Raw genomic sequence first — 18,193 nt, 5'->3', positions numbered from 1 at the left:
GAAATGTTGTGGGATGTCTTTCTGTATGCTGTGAATATGTGTTGCTCTGCTTGGGTGATAAATAAAGCTGCATTGGTCTATGGCAAGGTAGCTTAGCGGGAGGTGGGAAATCCAAGCAGATAGACAGAGAGAAGAAAGGAGAGGAGAGAGAGACACCAGTCACCACCAAAGGAGAATCAAGGTGCCAGAAGACCGGTAACAACATGGCTATGTGGCAAAACATAGATTAATAGAAATGGTTTGATTTAAAATGAAAGAGCTAGCTAGTAAGAAGCCTGCCATAGGCCATACAGTTTGTAAATAATATTAAGCCTCTGAATGATTATTTTATAAGTCACTACTGGACCAAGGAACTGGGTGGGACCAGAGAAACCTTCTGGCTACACGGTAGCTCATTGATCCTTCTCCACAACTGACCACACGTCTAAGCCAGATGGGATCCTAGCACAGGGAGGGGAAGTGAACACATGCCCCCCCATGCCTAACCCAAAAGCTACTTCCAATTGATAACCTCTCACAAAATAAAAATTAGTTTTCTCCAAGAGGTTCTCACTGGGTATGCAGACAACTCCTAAGGGCAGGCCCTATTGACTAGCAGTAGATGGCCAACACAAACAAACTCAATGGTAGTTTTTTTATATATATATAATGCTTTTTCTGGGATTTTTTCTGTTATAGGTCTTTCACTTATATATTATGTTTCCTGTTTTATGGGATTCCTGTGTATTTGAATGAATGTCTCTGTATTTCTCCTGCTTTTCTTTGGTTTCTTTTTTTTTCTGTTCATCTGCTTCTTTTCTATTCTGATTTGTTTGTTTTTATATTATATAATTATTACTATTTAGATGCCTCTTTGTTTTCTAATGAGAAAAAGAAAGAAAGGGTGCTGATTTGGGTGAGTGGGGAGTGTGGAGGACTTGGGAGGACTTGGTGGAGAGGAAACATAATCAGAATGCATTGTATGAAATTCTTTCTATTTTCACTAAAAATATAAAACAAGCAAGACCCCCAACAAAAACAAGCAAACAAAAACAATAAATAAAAATTAGCAGGCTGGCTACATCTGGTACTAGAATCCAAATGTAACGTCTATGGGCTTCTGAGATAAGCTACAGCATTATCAGACAGTAACATGTGCCAGGGAGGATGTGAAGAGACCTAAGTAGCAACTACTGGGGTGCTCCATGGTACACATAGTTGAGGTCCAAAAGGCAAAGTGAACTGAGACCCTTAGGTCCACTCATCAGCTGGATGGGGGGAGGAGAGCCTTGGTTTGGTTCGGTGCTGTGAAGAGTGCACTGCAGTGAAAAACAACTGAACTTGGCAGAAACAGCCGACTCGTTAAGTGGTTAAGAACTAATATCTGCTTGCTGGACAGGTGAGGTGGCTCAGCCAACAAAAGCGCTTGCCGCCAAGGTAAATGACCTGAGTTCTAGTCTAGTAAGGGCCCCACATGGTCGCAGTAGAGAACTGACTCTGTAAGCTGTCTTCTTACCTTCTCATGCATGCTATGGCATGTATGTGTGTGTGTGTGACACACACACACACACACACACACACACACGTATAACTTTAAAAATAATTGCCTTTTTATGGCATTAACTTTATATCATTCTTAATGAAACCACAATGCACCAATATTAAATTTATGTAACGATAGAGCCAAACCCAGGCTGCTATGCAAGAAAGATGGATTAGGAATATTATGTGACACAAAAAAATGAAGTTGCATCATTCATAAATGTCCAGGACTTGTCTCCATTTGAGGGAGGGTGTTTGCTATTTTTAAAACCTTCCAGAGTCTCTGACTTTGCCTCTTCTCTCTCTGGGGGCAGTACCTTTCATGACACAGTGCCCCAAACACTGCTGGATGGAATGAACCCAGAGACGCACTCAGTTCCCCAGACAGCATCTGACCATGCGTCTGTTGTTGTTGGATGAGTCCCGTGGCTGGGTTGACCTTTCAAAGCTGATGCATTCTTAACAGCCCATGGCTCGAGGTGTTAGGATGTCAGCCAACTTGAAAGAAATATAATCCTAGAACACAGTGTATTGTTAATTTTTTTCTCTCCTTCAATAGATTTTCAAAAAGAGCTTAGGAATGAGAAAGTGAAATGGGGACAAAGCCAGGGGGAAAAGAGAGCAAAAGAGATGGTTCACGATCTCATGTTGGGGGGCTGCTACTGCAGTGATCAGCCAGGAAAGCAGCTGCCAGTGGTCTTTTCCTTAATGCTCTGTCCCAAGTATTGCTCATCAGAGTGTCTGTCCATCGATGGAGAACCAATGGCAATACAACATGTTTGTTTCTGCCCAAATAAGAGGACGAAGGTAACAGAGATGCCACACAGCTAGAAGAATCTAGCTTGTTCTTTTCTTCCCTGAACAAAGTTCTTGTTCCTTCTTAAGACCTGCTACAGAGCACAGTCATGATGGAAATGTCTTTCAAGCTAAGTGTCCTTCAAAACTTCACCAAAGTTTGTAATTTGACAACTATCTGTTAATGGCAATTGTAATTTCCTCTGGCTCGGGCTACAGCTCACTAGCTAGAAGGACTAAAATTCAAAACTAAAGGTCACAATAGAATTACATAAGGAATGGGCAAGCAAGCTTGGAATTGACTCAGATTTTTGTCTTACTCTTTTATGGCCCCAGATTTGAGAGTTTTTTGGAAGTTAACAGTAGAATAGTTTTTGAAAATCTGCAAGGAGGAAAAAATAAATCTAACTCCCAAAATTCTGTGTGATATGACAAACCACAGTAAAATTTTGAACTATTCCTAAACTACATCCTCAGCCTTTCTGATTGACTTTTGAAAGCAGGTATCACAAAGTTGTCTAGACTGGCTGCTACCCACTGATCTCCTTCATTACCCTCCTAAATACCTGAGATTTCAGGATTGCATCTCCATGTGTGGCCACAGCAATATTTTGGTAAACGTCTGTAATAGAAATTAGGGTAATACATTATTTCCCTCTATAATTTTCCATTCTTAATTGCGCTACTGATCTGAGACTGCTTTTGTTCTATGTATTCATTAATAACTGAAATACCAAGGAACACAGAAATGGCCTGACTGTACATAGGTTGAGAAAAATGACTAAAATCCAAACATCTGAGTGTGGTTTATTGTCCAGTTCCAGACAAAAACTGAGGTCTAGGTACAGCAGAGGCCAAAGTCTTAGAATTGTATGTAAATTTCTAAACTGTTCATCTCACTCACTTAACCTCCTGCTCCTTTACGCTCCTCCTTCCTCTGCCTTCCCTTCCTTTCCCTCACCTCTTCTCCCCTCCTCTCCCTTCCCTGCCCCTCTCCTCTTCTCCTTTCTTGTCCCCTCTCTTCCCTTCCCCTCCCTGTCTTCCTTTCTTTTTAAAGTTGGTGCCTGGCCAATAATAGGAAAAGAGACATTGAACTCCGGTATTGCCCTCAAGTCAAACAAGACACACACACACACACACACACACACACACACACACACACACACACACACACACACACACACTATGTCCAGGCTAGCCTTCAACTAACAGCAATCTTCCTGCTTCAGTCTTCTATGTACTGATATTGCAAGAATGCACCCCAAATCCTGGCTTTCCCTTATTATGATGGACATTAAAGCAGGAATCCTATAAGCAAGTCTGTGATACTAGTCACAGCGTACTGAGGACACTACCTGGAAACTTTGATTTTTCTAATGACTGCAACTCTAGACTGCAATAAGCTGTACTCATCCCTTTCATGGCATTGCAATAATAGGAACATATGGACATAAATAAGAACCTGAAGGATACAAGGATGAAAGATGCAGGCCAAAGAGATTCTCCATCACTTTGTGAGCAAAACCCCCTGAAAACGGGTTGTTCATATCTGCCATCAAAAATGTATAGGTAGGGGCTTCAAAGCCTCCAGAACTCTTTGTTTTGGCCTCAAACTCAGATTATCTATCATGGGTAAAGAATAAACTGACTCCCTTGTAAGGGAAGTGTTCAAATCCGGGGGGGGGGGGGAACTTGCTTGTAGAGTGCAAATGCATGAATCAGTGAGATTGCATAAACAACTTACAAGGTTGGCACAAACACACACTGAATGGTATTTTGTGGTCCATGTCACAATATTGGCACCAACACACACACTGAATAGTAGTTTGTGGTTCATGTTATTTTACAGTTTAGATGTGAAAAGTAAAGTTCAGAGGCGCTAAGTAGACATATTACCAAACAATGGTTATAGATTTTGTTATCACATTAGCAAAGTATACAGAGTTAGACAAATGCTGATTTCTTTTAAGTCTTTGTGTGTAAGTCTGTGTGTGCATGCCTAAGCACATATGTGTTCACATTGTGTGAGTGCAGGCACATGCATGCGTAACACATATTCAGATGTTGGAAGGCAACTTGTGATCTCAGTCTTTGCCTTCCACCTTGTTGGAGACAGGGTCTCTCATTGTTTGCCATTGTGTGTACCATGCTAGCTTGTTCACCGTCTTCTGGTAGTTCTCCAGGCTCTAATGCCCATCTTCCAGTAGGAGTAGCGTACTTACAGCCACATGCTACTTTCCAGATTTATATGGATTCTAGAAACCAATTAGAATTTGGGTCCTTACACTTACAGGGCAAGTGCTTTACCCCACTGATCTAAGTCCCTAGCGCCAACGAAGCCTAATTCTTACTAACTTCCTCTCCTCATCTCCCTAAAAGACAGCAGAGGGAATATGTCTTGAAGGAATTAGAGAAGAGTTAGAGCTATGAGACCAGATCCTATGGTGGATAAGATAGGTAAACAGGTAGGCAGCACACACTCTCCACTTCCGACTTCTCTGCTGATCTTGAAATCAAAATTATCCAAGCATGATCTTCATGCAGACTCCTGTATTTGTCCCATGGGTGACCTTCTAACTGGAAGTTCACAGCAGTGGTTCCTGTGTAGATACAGAGTGTGATGGTCCTCCAGGAGAGCTGTGCACACTGGAGAATCCTACCAAGCCTAACTGACAGCCTTGGTTTTCCTTACAGTGAGGTCACCTCCAGTAATAGGATTCTTTCAAGGATAGGTAAAGATAAACCATGATGTTTTACTGGGTTTTCTGAATATGTAATATGAAAAATTTGGCAAAACTGTATTTATTACTCAGCTTTCTGTTATTGTGACAAATAGCTGAGATAAATCAAGTTACAAAAAAAAAAAAAGAAAAGTTTTACTTGGGTCATAGTTTTGGAACTTTCAATCTGTGACCTTTTGCTCCTTTTGCTTGTGCAGCCTCATGGAGAGGACCTGGTGGAGGAAGCTTCATGGTCATGTGTGAAGGAAAGGTGGAAGAAGCCTCTTAATCCCCCCCCCAAGAATGTACCCTGACTACATAAACCCTGGGTCCCATCTCTTACTGTTTCCCTCAGCACCCATTAATACACATGGTGGAAACCAAGCGTTTGACTCATGGACCTTACCCAAGCAACAGCACCATGGGACACTGACACATGGACTAATGTAGGTATTTTTGAAGGATAAACCTGTTTAATCAAACCTTTAGAAAAAAATAATTACTATGAAAAAAGGGTTGCGATCCCTATACTCACCGAATCTTCGTGAACTTCTTCCTCGGCTTTGAGTGTTAGACGTGTGTAATCCCATCTTCATGGAATGTGTAACCTAGATTGTACATGAACCCATCAATGCTGAACTCAAATATGTGTCCAAACCAGGAAGGTGTGGCAAAGAAACTGGAGCCTCACCCAGTTACCGAAGAGCAGGCAGCTCTAAGTGACTTCTAAATAAAATCATCCCAAAGCTGATATGAATTATCTCAGTACTTTCAGAGAACACCCAGCTAGGGAAGTAACAAATAGCATGGGCCATTGAATTGACAATATTTCATTTGGCTTCTTGTGTCCTTTATTTATACACTTGGCATATGTACCATTGGGAGGTAAAAGATTGTAGAAAGCACATCATTTTTATCATGCTGGGGGGCGGGCATTGTGATCAGTGTATCATACTTGGTAAAACCGCTTTAGAGCTCCCCTCATAGTTCAGATGATCATTAAATAATAGAAGAATGTAGGCAGTTATGAGCACAACCATTCCTTCTCTGGATGTAGGGCTCATGAACACACACAGTTGTTCATTTACGTGCCATTACTAAAACAGGAAAGTAGGATGTGTGAGACTAAGTCTCACTAGCTAAATTGTGTTGCACAAATGAAATGAAGTAAAGTGAATAGCAGCAATGCCAAGATTAGGAGGACTGAATCATGAGTTTAAATTCCTCAAGTCTTTTAGTAAATATGAGTGATTAATATTTATACTGCATGGTCTACTATCTTCAATTTCAGGTATACAAATGAAATGTTCCATGTAAGGGTTGTGATTTGGGACAGAAAATATATCTTTTGAGATTATGTATCAGTAATAAACACTGTCTCTGTCCACACAAGGAAATGCAAATATTTTGTAGCTACTATATTGCATAAAACGGCTATAAATTCTACATCTACAGACTTTTTTAAAATATGCTGTCCACCTGTGTGTTTGTAAAGGACATGAACCGATCTAATAGTTCAGATGCAATTAGTTGAACAAAGACATTTTCTCTCCCAACAATAAAGCCCAGTTTCTCCTGCTTCCAAATGCCAGTAGAGCAGCTAACTTTCTCCTCACTATTTGTCCTTCCTTCTTTCACTGTTAAAATACCATTTTTTCCTCACTGACTACAGGAGGCTTGAACTCTTGGGGTAACATTGCAACAAAGAACCAGTGCTTCCAAATGTGGTCTAGACTAGCAAAGGTTTCACAGCAAAAGGGCAAAGTTGTTTTTTTTCCTCTGTCCTGTCCAGGTGAATTATTTATGTCATCATATTTATGTTTAAAGGTGTCATAATCTGGAGACAGAAACTGTACATTCACTTTAGGTTTAAAGCATGTACTGTTAACTTGCACTCAAGCAATTTCCTCACAAATTATACTCACTTAAGTAGGTTATTTGTTCCCAGAGGCCTCTCCATATGAGCTGCACTCAAGCTTGCTCACCTTTCTCTGTAAGTCCTTAGATACATGGAGTGGAAGTTTGAGAGCATGGCTCCCATAGGCTCATATGTTTGAACACTTGGTCTCTAGTTGGTAGAATTGTTGGGGAAAGTGTGGCCTTGTTGGAGAAGGTGTGTCATTGGGGTGGCCTTTGAAATTTCAAAAGACTCCTACCATTCTTGATGCTCTCTGTTTCCTGCTTGTTGTTCAAGAGGTGAGCTCTCAGGTGCTGCTCCTGACACCTGCTACCACCTCTCCAATATCATGGACTCTAGCCCTCTGAAATCATTAGCCCCAAATAAACTTTTTCTTCTATAAGCTGCTTTGGTCATGGTGTCTTATCATAGCAAGATAAAAGTAACCAAGACATGTGGTTTGGCTAGACCTAGACTCTTCCATCATCATCCTGGTATAATTTCATGGTTATATTACATCTAGAATAAGAAGAAGAGAGACATGTTGCACACTAAACTGTGATTGGTTGAATAGTTCCTTACCCCATGTCCACCACAAACTACTCGTATACCGCATTATTATACTACTACTCCTATTCTTACTAATTATCATAATTGGGACCAACCCCCATGGTAACCCAGAAACCAGGTTTGAATGCTCCAATCTCAGACTTCTGGACTTCTTGTGGAGGTGAGTTCATCATCTTCTAGATTAACTTCTTACATTCTTACAGCATCTGTCTCATAGGAGGTAACTCTTCTAATGGAATCCCGTGTGTATCTTTAGAGGACACTCCTTTGAAAACAATATGTTGCTTAATAATAAAAGGACAACTCAATTAAAAAAATTGGCAATGTATTTGGATAAACATTTTTCCAAAGATGATGTGTAAATTACCAGTAGGCACATGAAAAAGATTCTCTGCATTAGGAGTCATTAGGAAATTCAAATCAAAACCACAATATGGCAACGCTCACACCCATCAGGACACTAGACTAAAATAGACAGACAGTAACATGTGCCAGAGAGGATGTGAAGAAATCAAGGAACTCTTCTATACTATTGGAGCCACAAAGTGTTGTAAATGTTTCAATCGGTTTAGAAAACAGTTTGGCAGTTTCCCAAAAAGTTGAACATAGTGTCACCATATAACCCATAAATTCTACAACTAGTTATATGTAGGAGGGAAGTGAGTGCCATGTCTACTGAAAAGCGTGTACACAACCATTCACAGGCTCAAAGTGAAAACAATCCAAATGCCTAGCAATTAGCAAGTCCATAAATACAGTGTTGCATGTCCACACAGCATGTCAGTCAAAAGAAAAAACAATGTACAAACCATTACTACCATATAGGTAAATGTTGAAAATGTCCTAACTGAAAGATCTAAAAAGACAATAGGGTATAATTTCATTTATACAAAGCACCCACATAGCCAGAATAAACAACTTTATAGACAGAAAGTAGATTATGGGTTCTCAGGATCTAGGAAAGGGAGTGACTGCTGAAAGGCATGGGCTGGAATAGGGATAATAAAGGCATGTGGGACTCAGATAGGAATGGTAGCTGGATTACTCCCAATATACTGAAGAGCACTGAATGGTAATGGTTTCAAAAGTGAATTCTATATCACAATTTTAAAAGACTTTATACTACTTAAAAACCATTGAACAATTGATTTTAGATTAACACTGAAAAACTGCTATTAATGAAGTTTTGGAGGTGATACTATATCCAGAATAAGAAGGTGAGAGACATAAGGGAAATATTGATTAACTGACTGTTTGTCTATGCTGTCTCTGCTACAAACCACACACACACACACACACACACACACACACACACACACACACACACACCATTACATTACATACCATACATTACATACCATACCACACACCACCCCCACCAAAAACCATACATACACACACACACACATCATGCACATTCAAACACAAACGGTCTAAACCATACACATATATACCCACACCACAGATCACACATACCACACACATACATACTACCACACCCACATGCATACATACACATCACACATACCATGCACAGACCACCACACAGGTACATACACACCACACGTACCACTGCAGAAAACTATACACATACCATACACACAACACTATGCTGACACAAAACATGCATGGAATACTACACACCACACACACACACACACACACACACACACACACACACATCATACATTTTTTGCATTACATTTGGTCATATTTACAACGTGGTCTCTTCTTTTCAGATTGGTGTCCCAATTTTTTTTTTAAAAAAATCTTATAAAATAAGTCATTCTTTAAGAGCTTCCATTAAACAACAAAGTTCTTGGAACTTAAAATATAGTGGCAGTCACAAAACCTTATTTGTGTGATAACTGAAGAAACATTTGACAAAAAATTCACTGTTATAGCAGGGCTCTGGAAGGGTTTACAGCTTCCCTTAAAAATTGTGGACAGGACCTGGCAATACAAATTCTATTTTATTACCAACAAAAAAGAAAAAAATGGCTAGGGGTGAAATGGTCTGCTATATTTGGTTGGGGTGGGCACTCGTCACTTTGCCTGCTTCTACCCTCTTTCTCTTCCTCCCTCCCCCTTTCCCCCCTTCTAGTATACAAATCTTTGCTATCTAATTAGCTCAATTTGAGAACTGTTGATTTAGGCTCATTGATGACTTTATGCTAGCCAATGTGGTCTATTTGGACAAGCTAACCACATAGAACGTGTCCAACACAGTTCTCCATTCAGATTGGGAAAATTCTTCCCTTTCTTTCTACTATAAAATACTTATGACTTGTCTTATAATGGCAGCTATAAAAGCATCTTCATTTCCTGCTGTGGGACGGTCTGTATGTCAAATTGCTCTGGTTGGTCAATAAATAAAACACTGATTGGCCAGTGGCCAGGCAGGAAGTAGGTGGGACAAGGAGAGAGGAGAATTCTGGGAAGCGGAAGGCTGAGGCGGAGAGACACTGCAGCCGCCGCCATGACCAGCAGCATGTGAAGACGCTGGTAAGCCACCAGCCATGTGGCAAGGTATAGATTTATGGAAATGGTTAATTTAAGATAAAAGAACAGTTAGCAAGAAGCCTGCCACGGCCATACAGTTTGTAAGCAATATAAGTCTCTGTGTTTACTTGGTTGGGTCTGAGCGGCTGTGGGACTGGCGGGTGACAAAGATTTGTCCTGACTGTGGGCAAAGCAGGAAAACTCTAGCTACAATTTCCTCTCCCACATGAACGGGATCAATCATTGTAATGACTCTGTCACGTGATCTAAGCAGAAGCACCCGGAAGAGACACTAAGAGCTTGGAGTGACCAACGACTTTAAGTACTCTAGAGAGTTTCATAATTACATGATGTTGGTCTTGTACTTTGGACATACCTGTTTCACATTGTATACTTTGTGAAGACAAAGGACACCAAAACTTGAATCTAACAGGGTCAAGTATTCAGTGTTTAGGGAAGGAGGCTCTGGGAGTGAATTCATTGCATTTGATGTTGACTGAGGAATGCATTGAGATCAACACCTCTTTTATGGGTGGCACCCAGGCAACTGTGGCTGTCCCCACTAGGGCTCTAGAGCTTCGGTTGTTTTTCAGAGTTGTTTGCAATATGGTCAAGATGGCAGGACTACTTCATACTCCTGTATTAATAGGTCATTAGCTCTCGGCTGCCTCAGTAAAAGGTACGACTGTGTGATGAGACTTTCTGCAGGTGATATAGATCCTGAAGGAAATGACAGCTATCGTTATCTACTGATCCTTCTTTGAAGAGGCAAGTGTGTGGTCCAGCACAGTCACCACCATAATCCCACAGTGAAGGCTGTCATTCTCAAACAATAATTGACGGGTGATCTACATACAAAGTAGTGTTTGGGTGGTGAGGACTTCACTTTGTTTTCAATTACTTGGTTTGAATTTCTCTCTTTGTCTGTGTCTGTCTCTCCTCTCCTCTCCTCTCCTCTCCTCTCCTCTCCTCTCCTCTCCTCTCCTCTCCTCTCCTCTCCTCTCCTCTCCTCTCCTCTCCTCTCCTCTCCCCTCCTCTCTCCTCCGGCTTTGTCTCTTTTAAGCTGGAGATGGAAAGTACAAACTAATGCAGATTGGAATGCCAACCAACAACATATACGTCAACTCTTAGGAAATCATAATTAGCCAGTCCAGGAATCCTCTCACCCAAATACCAACACCCTTATTAAGGCTGGGCAGGAAAACAAAAGGAAGCCCATAAAAGCCGCTCTGGGACTATCCCTAAGCTGGAGAAGCACGCGCTTTTCAGGATGTGTCTCAGTCCTGAGACATCTGCTGTAGGCCTCCAGGAATGGGGCCCTTGCAAGTCTGGGTGATGTTGAGCAAGGCAACAGCTTTTCTCATCCTGGCCTGTGTTTGATGAGACACAGTCTTCATGTTTTGCCCGAATGAAAACCAGTGATCTCTTTGCTCCTTTTTATCCTTCTTTCTCCCTATTGTTATTTCCAAGATTCTCCCCATTAATATATTTTATCATTTATTTTTGTTGCACTTGAGAAATTTAGTAACTGAAAAATTTTGGTATGTATAATCTTCAGTGTGTATATACTTTTATTTCCTTAGAAAATACCAAATTAAACAATTGTTTCTCTTTTATTCCTCATTTGAAGTGTATGATGTAGAGTTTTCTTAAGGAGTAGATATGTTTCAAAATTGCTTCTCAGTATATGTACTGTCTTTATAAACGTCTTTTACATAAAGCTGCCTCCCATTTTGGAAACACTAAATGTGTACCCGTGAATCAAAATTACATTATAATGTGAAGTATTATTAAGCTTTATAAAAATTTATTTTAAACATATTCTGGATATTAGTAAGTTTGAAATGTGTGTAGTCATTTAAAACAGCCCCCAACATAGATTTATAATCAAATTTAAAATCCAAAGCAAGTAAACCCTTAGACTGTGAATTTAAGTCAGATAGTATGCTTTCCTGTCCTCTGCACAAAAGATCGCCCTGAGTCATCTTTTCCTCGTACATCACTAAGTAGGGATTTCATGGGTTTTCTTTTCTAATTCAAGTGTCTCTTATAGTTTTGAAAAAAAATCTCTTCAACAAGTTCTATGACTCTCCAATAGAATTTGGAGTGTAATGTACAGTCTTTTCCCACACATTCATATATATATATATATATATATATATATATATATATATATGTGTGTGTATATATATATATATATATATATATATATATATATATATATATCCTCTGCAGTTCACATTTATGGGTTTTCATTAGTCCACAGTCTGTTCTCTGTTAAAAGTATTTCAAAATTTAAAAAATGGTGAGTCAGTTTTGACTATGCATTCACCTTTGTTCTCAAAACGTCTTAAATGTTGACAGAGTAAAATTAAAAACAGTCTTGGGCACTATAAACATCCTTTCATTTGTATAGCTACAATTCATAGTGTATGTCATTTATGAATTAGCAGGAGGAGAAAAGAAAAGGCAGTACTAATTTAGTACAGATAAAAATGCCAATAACAGTTAGCATGCTATAGGGTATTTGAAGGCAGTTTTTATTTAAATTTTTGCCTGGGATTGATGAGTGGACTGAGCTGTTATGGGAACATGTTGTGTAAGGGGAAGTGGAAAGTTGGTTAGAAAATAGTTTAGGGATAGAGGAGCCAAATGACAAATAGAAATTGTTCATTTATTAACGGTTGTCATGCTCAGAAGGCAACATTTTAAAACATGTTCATTTTATTGCATCTGCTAAGGTAGAAGAACTTACTCCACACTCCATACTGCAGTGCCATATTTGAGTCTCTCCCCATTTTATGGTCAGGGAAATTCCAGGCAAATTAGGAGAAAGGCGATCCTATCTTCCCTAATCACTGTTCTTGGAGGGAATAGAAAGAGAAGAAGGTTTATTGATGACCATAATTTCCACTACCAAATCACCGAGAAAATATTTCATTTCCAGGAACACTGACACAAAGAGAGAGCAAGCTCATATATTGCTGATGAGTCAGGGTTGGGCAAAGAAGGCTACAAAGGCTTTTTTCTAGTAGTGAGTCATGTGGTAATGGCATGTTAGGTGGCGAGTTTTCTAATTGCTCTTTGTAATCAGCAAGGAGCAATGGTCGGCTCATACTTTGCAGATGTGAGACACGCACAACAATTTTTATGCCATTACATAACATTTCGGATTTGTTTCCCTCCCCCAAACCTTAATGCTTTTTCTCTGTCTTCTATGCATTCTAAATGGATTTTTAAAAATATTTCACTTTGATTGTACTTCGTTCTCTGCTTCTTATTGTTCTTCCATGACGTCATTGTTTCATTTTACTCTTCAAAAAATATCTCAAACAATAAGTTTAGACGACTATTAGGTTTTTTAAAGTACTTTCTAAATATCCACCACTTACTTCCATGTATTAGGAATTGTTCTCTAGAGGAACATAACCAATAGCATGAACACATACTATAAAAGAACATTTACTGGATTGGCCTGCAGGGTAGAGGCTGGGAATTCCAACAATGACCATCTGCATGCAGTAGAGGCAGAGAATTCAGTCCTCGAAGCTGGATTCTTTAGCAGTCCTAGCTCAGTGCTGAAGGCCTGGAGCTCCCTGGACAGGTGCTGGTGTGGAGACCATACTGGAGGCTACAGAAGCTGGAGGGTGGTGTCCACAGAGGAAGTCAGCAGCAGCGAACGATGTGCTTGCGAGGGAAGAACAAGTGAAGACAGGCAGAGGCGCACTGGCTCACTCTTGGATTCTTTTTCAGGTCAGGGTTTCTCTGTGTAGCCCTGGGTGTCCTGGAGCACCCTCTGTAGACCAGGCTGGTCTCAGACTCAGAGATCCACCTGTCTCTGCCTCCTGAGCATCTGGCTTGGATTCTTTGCCTGGAGGAGTGACCTATGCCTTGGTTGCTGAAGGGTCTGCTGACATCCTGCCTAGATTGGTTTGTTACAGTTTCCTATTAAACTTACACATGCTGTAGCCAAAGAAACACCCTCATGGATCTATTGCACTCTCTCTCACCTTATTGTGGTACAGAAGTACAATGCCCCCCCCCAGTAGTCTGGATGCATCATACCTCTTAACACTGTAATTGCTTTCTTAGCCTATTGACTCATGGGCATGAGGAAGCCACGAGCTGTATCTCACAGGGGGAATAGTTATTTGCAGGTGATAGCATGACCTTAGTGTCAAACTCAAAGGTTTCCACTGTAATTCACCCATCAGAGCCTGCAAAAAGCCATGAGTAGCAGCCCTATTCACCACTGGCACTTTGAGTCTGCTGGAACATAAGGTCCGGGTGGTAGAGCAGCCCATGTAGCAGCATGCACCTGTTTCAGAGTCTTCTTTTCGAGGCCTCACTCAGAACTCATAGCTTTCTGGGTCCCAGGGTCTATGGGACAGAGTGACATACTCAAGTGAGAAGGGTGCTTCTTCCAAAATCTAAGTAGTCCCAGTGAGTAGCTGTTTGTTCTTCATCAGTGGCACAAGAGGTCAAGGTCAGAAAGTTATTCTGCAAGCTCCACACCAGTGGAGCTCCTACACGTTTTATTATTATTTCCTTTTCTCCACTCCTAGAAATTTTACTGATGTGTAGAGCTGTCAGATTTTTGGTTAGATCTATTTCCTATGCTCTGATGCACAAATGCTTTACCAGCAAGACCAGAGTGACCAGAGTGGAAGCTTCCTTCTGTTCGATGGATCTATTTACTGTAATATCATCCATGTAATTGATGTTTTGTAGAAGATACAGGCAATAAAGATCCCTGAAAATGAAGTTATGACACAGGGGTATATAATTAATTACACCTGAGGTAGAACTATAAAGCTATAGCGCTGGCCTTGCTAGCTGAAAGAAATTGCTTTTGGTAGGCGTTGTGGAAAGGTATGAAGAAAAAATAATTGTTAAATTGAAAGCTGAATACTGAGAGTACCAGGTGGGTTAGTCTGCCAAGGTATGAAAGTACATCTGGGTCAGCAGCTGCAATTGAAGTCATCACTTGATTAAGTGATGGTAATCACCCATCATTCTCCAAAATCCACGTACGTTCTGCAAAGGCTAAATAACAAGGTTCAGTAGATATGTGTGGGAAACTACCACTGCATTCTTCTAGTCTTCGATGGTGGCATTATTTCTACAAGCTCTCCATGGCTGCAACATTGGTTTTGATTCACTGTTTCTTCAGGTAGATGCAGTGCTAATGATTCCTATTTGGCCTTTAAACTACAATAGCTTCACTCAATGAATCTGTCAAATGATGGCTTGGCTTGCCATCTTCTTTGGGGAAGATTACTGCTGTTCCATAGACATTAATTACTTCAGTCAAGGGTAGAAAGGCCAATAATCAGGGGTCGAGGGTGGAGGTGGGGCTCCATCTACTACTAAAGGTGGAGATGATACTTCCTAAGGCAAAAATAAACTCATCAAGACCCGAGAGTTCAGTGCTGTAGACTTCAACATGGTCCTTCCATATATCTCCATCTCTGATTACAGTATCCCACTGTCTTCCAACCAATGTCCTCGATTTAAATGAAAACACACTTCAGACAAACAAAGGGATAAACTTTGACCATAAGTCAAAGATCAAAGAATGAACTTGAGTTCGTTTTTTGGCAACTTTAGGTTCATAGTTTCTGGAGAAAAGATTTTCTCTCAAGATACTTTGAGCATAGTCAGTGGGCCATCTTCAGAAATCACCAAACTCATTAGATAAATTTATCCTTATAATTTTGTTTTCCTAGAGCCACTCCTGGTACCCAAATCTGTATTAATTAGACTACTGTAGAGAAACAGAATGAATAGACTATAACACACACACACACACACACACACACACACACACACACACACACACACACACACGATTTATTATACTAGCCTATGCAATGGGAGGGGGTAATTCAACAGTGACTATCTGCACATTAGAGAGACAGAGAATCACATAGCCACTTACTGTGTGAAGCTGAGGCCCATTCTAAGGTGTAATAGCTCCTGTGGTCTATGTTGTGTCTAAAGAAAAAGCAGAGGACTTTCCTAATGCCCAGGAATGGACTTTCTACCATGTTCTGCAAGTTCAAGCTTGGCCCAATTAAATCAGAAAAAGGGAGAAATGTTTTGGATGTTATACTAAGTATTCAGAGAACATCTATTCAAACAATCTTCAAGAAACTACTTTTTCCCATCACCTTCATTATACAGATGAGAAAACTGGACTTTAGAAGAGTTCGATAATTTGCCCAAGATAACCAGCTGGTAGTATATGGCAGCATCTACCTGCAAAGTGAAGCAGGGACCACAGACCATTCCCTCCTGGCTACACTGTCTGCTTTCTAGATCTGACTCTTCTAATCGTACATTTCACAAGGTGCTAGAAAATCATCAAACTAGCAGTTCCAGAAGAAAAATGGAAGGGTTGTTAGGATTTAGGTTCAAGTATTGCTATTAGGAATAAGACAAAAATATAAACATAAACCAATCATGTATCTATCCCTACCATTAAAAAACTAAATTACTTGTAGTTGTGTCTTGTTATATGAAAGATAGAACTACATACAGTGCTTTTGAAGGTAATAGTTTTCAAAACAAGCAAACAGTGACATTCATAAGAGAACTCACCTGCTTTTTAAAGCTCGTGAAACCTTCATGATCCTCTTTGCTCATTAATGACTTTTTAGATTATCATTTAGTTTATGTCTTCTTAGATATATTGTCCATCAGTGCTCCTTTGCTAAGGCATAGATATGGGTGGGTGATAGGTATCAATTCCGATGTCTGGGAAACATACAAGATTAAGTGAACAGTGATACTCAGTCTAGATAGAAGGAGTTCGATTGATCTGAGGTGAAGTCTTTAGGACTGGAACTACAGCTTCAGAGAGGTAAGATTACAATCTCTTGGCCTTGGTGGTTTGGGGCTGTGATAGTGCAGTGTATAATGGTGGGAACACATGGTGGAGGAGACCTGTTTACTTTCTCAGCAGGAGAGGGCTAGAGAGGGGGAGAGGAAGAGAGGAAGAGACGGATAGGGAAAGATAAGTGATTGGGGACAGGGACAGGGAGGGAGGGAGGAGAGGGCCAGGGAGAGGAGCAGAGAGAGGCTGGCACAGGGTCTCAGAATTTACTTTGTTTCCTCCAGTGAAGTAATTCCTTCCGCCAGGCTTCACCTCTCAAATGCTCTGCCTCTGGGAATCCCAGCTGATACAGTTTGGATGATTGTGGCATGGAACCATCTAGAACACCTTGACTGTTAAAGATTTGAAGGGGGATAAGGAGGTTAAGGAGCCATCTCTAGGCTTTCATCAGTTTCCCACGATTATTGATAGAACGAGCTACATGGCCTTGCCTTGCAGCTCTAGAGGAGGCTAGAAGATTCAGGAGAACAGAAAAGAATTTTGGTGGGCCCTGTTACCTTTGTCCAGGCAAAACATTTCAGAGATATTTTCACGTATTTGTATTGGCAGAGGGCATAACATACTGCTTGATACAGGGAAAACTCTCAGTTAACACACATCCCGTTGAATTTGTTGAGCGGTTTGATCCAATTCTTTTGCTTTCGTTGTACATACCGTTAGCCTACTTCAAGGGGAAACCTGGTTCTTTGAGTGCCAGATTTTGTCTGAACAACTCAGCTTTCATGTATCAGAAACAAATGTCTTAAAATAAATCTGAAAACAAAGTTGAAGGATGGATGGTAACTGACTCTCACCATGAAATCCTGCCACTCATCAACACATGAAGGCGCTCCTTTATTTTTTTTGCCAGAACATCTGTTTGCTGTTGTGTTGACATGGCATCTCCAGTGTGATCTCCACTTAAAAGCATGTCATTACATATTGATCCATACTGAAGGTTGCATGTGGGATCTTGTGAAACTTCCTGATGGCTCTATCACGGAGAGGTAGTGCTCAGCGTGCATCCACGAAATCCCCATTTCCCGTGGAAGGAGCTGCACAGATTTACTCTGTGCACAGAGACAGGTTTCTCACATGGGGTGCAGGAGGATCCTCATGCTTCAGTCTGAGAGGAGTTCATCTCTGCCTCTGAGTAGTACCAGAAAGGATTTGAGGATAAAAAAGGGTTGTGTGGTTTTTTGTTTTGTTTTGTTTTGTTTTGTTTTTTGTTTACACTGTTCACAGCCCTTTACTTGGAATTTTAACTCTGTTCTCTCATGTCCTTCTGTGATCCTGTTTCTATTCTATCCT

Source organism: Peromyscus maniculatus, chromosome 15 (assembly GCF_049852395.1).
Source record: "Peromyscus maniculatus bairdii isolate BWxNUB_F1_BW_parent chromosome 15, HU_Pman_BW_mat_3.1, whole genome shotgun sequence".
NCBI classification, from domain to species: domain Eukaryota; kingdom Metazoa; phylum Chordata; class Mammalia; order Rodentia; family Cricetidae; genus Peromyscus; species Peromyscus maniculatus.
This window is presented reverse-complemented; position numbering follows the sequence as displayed.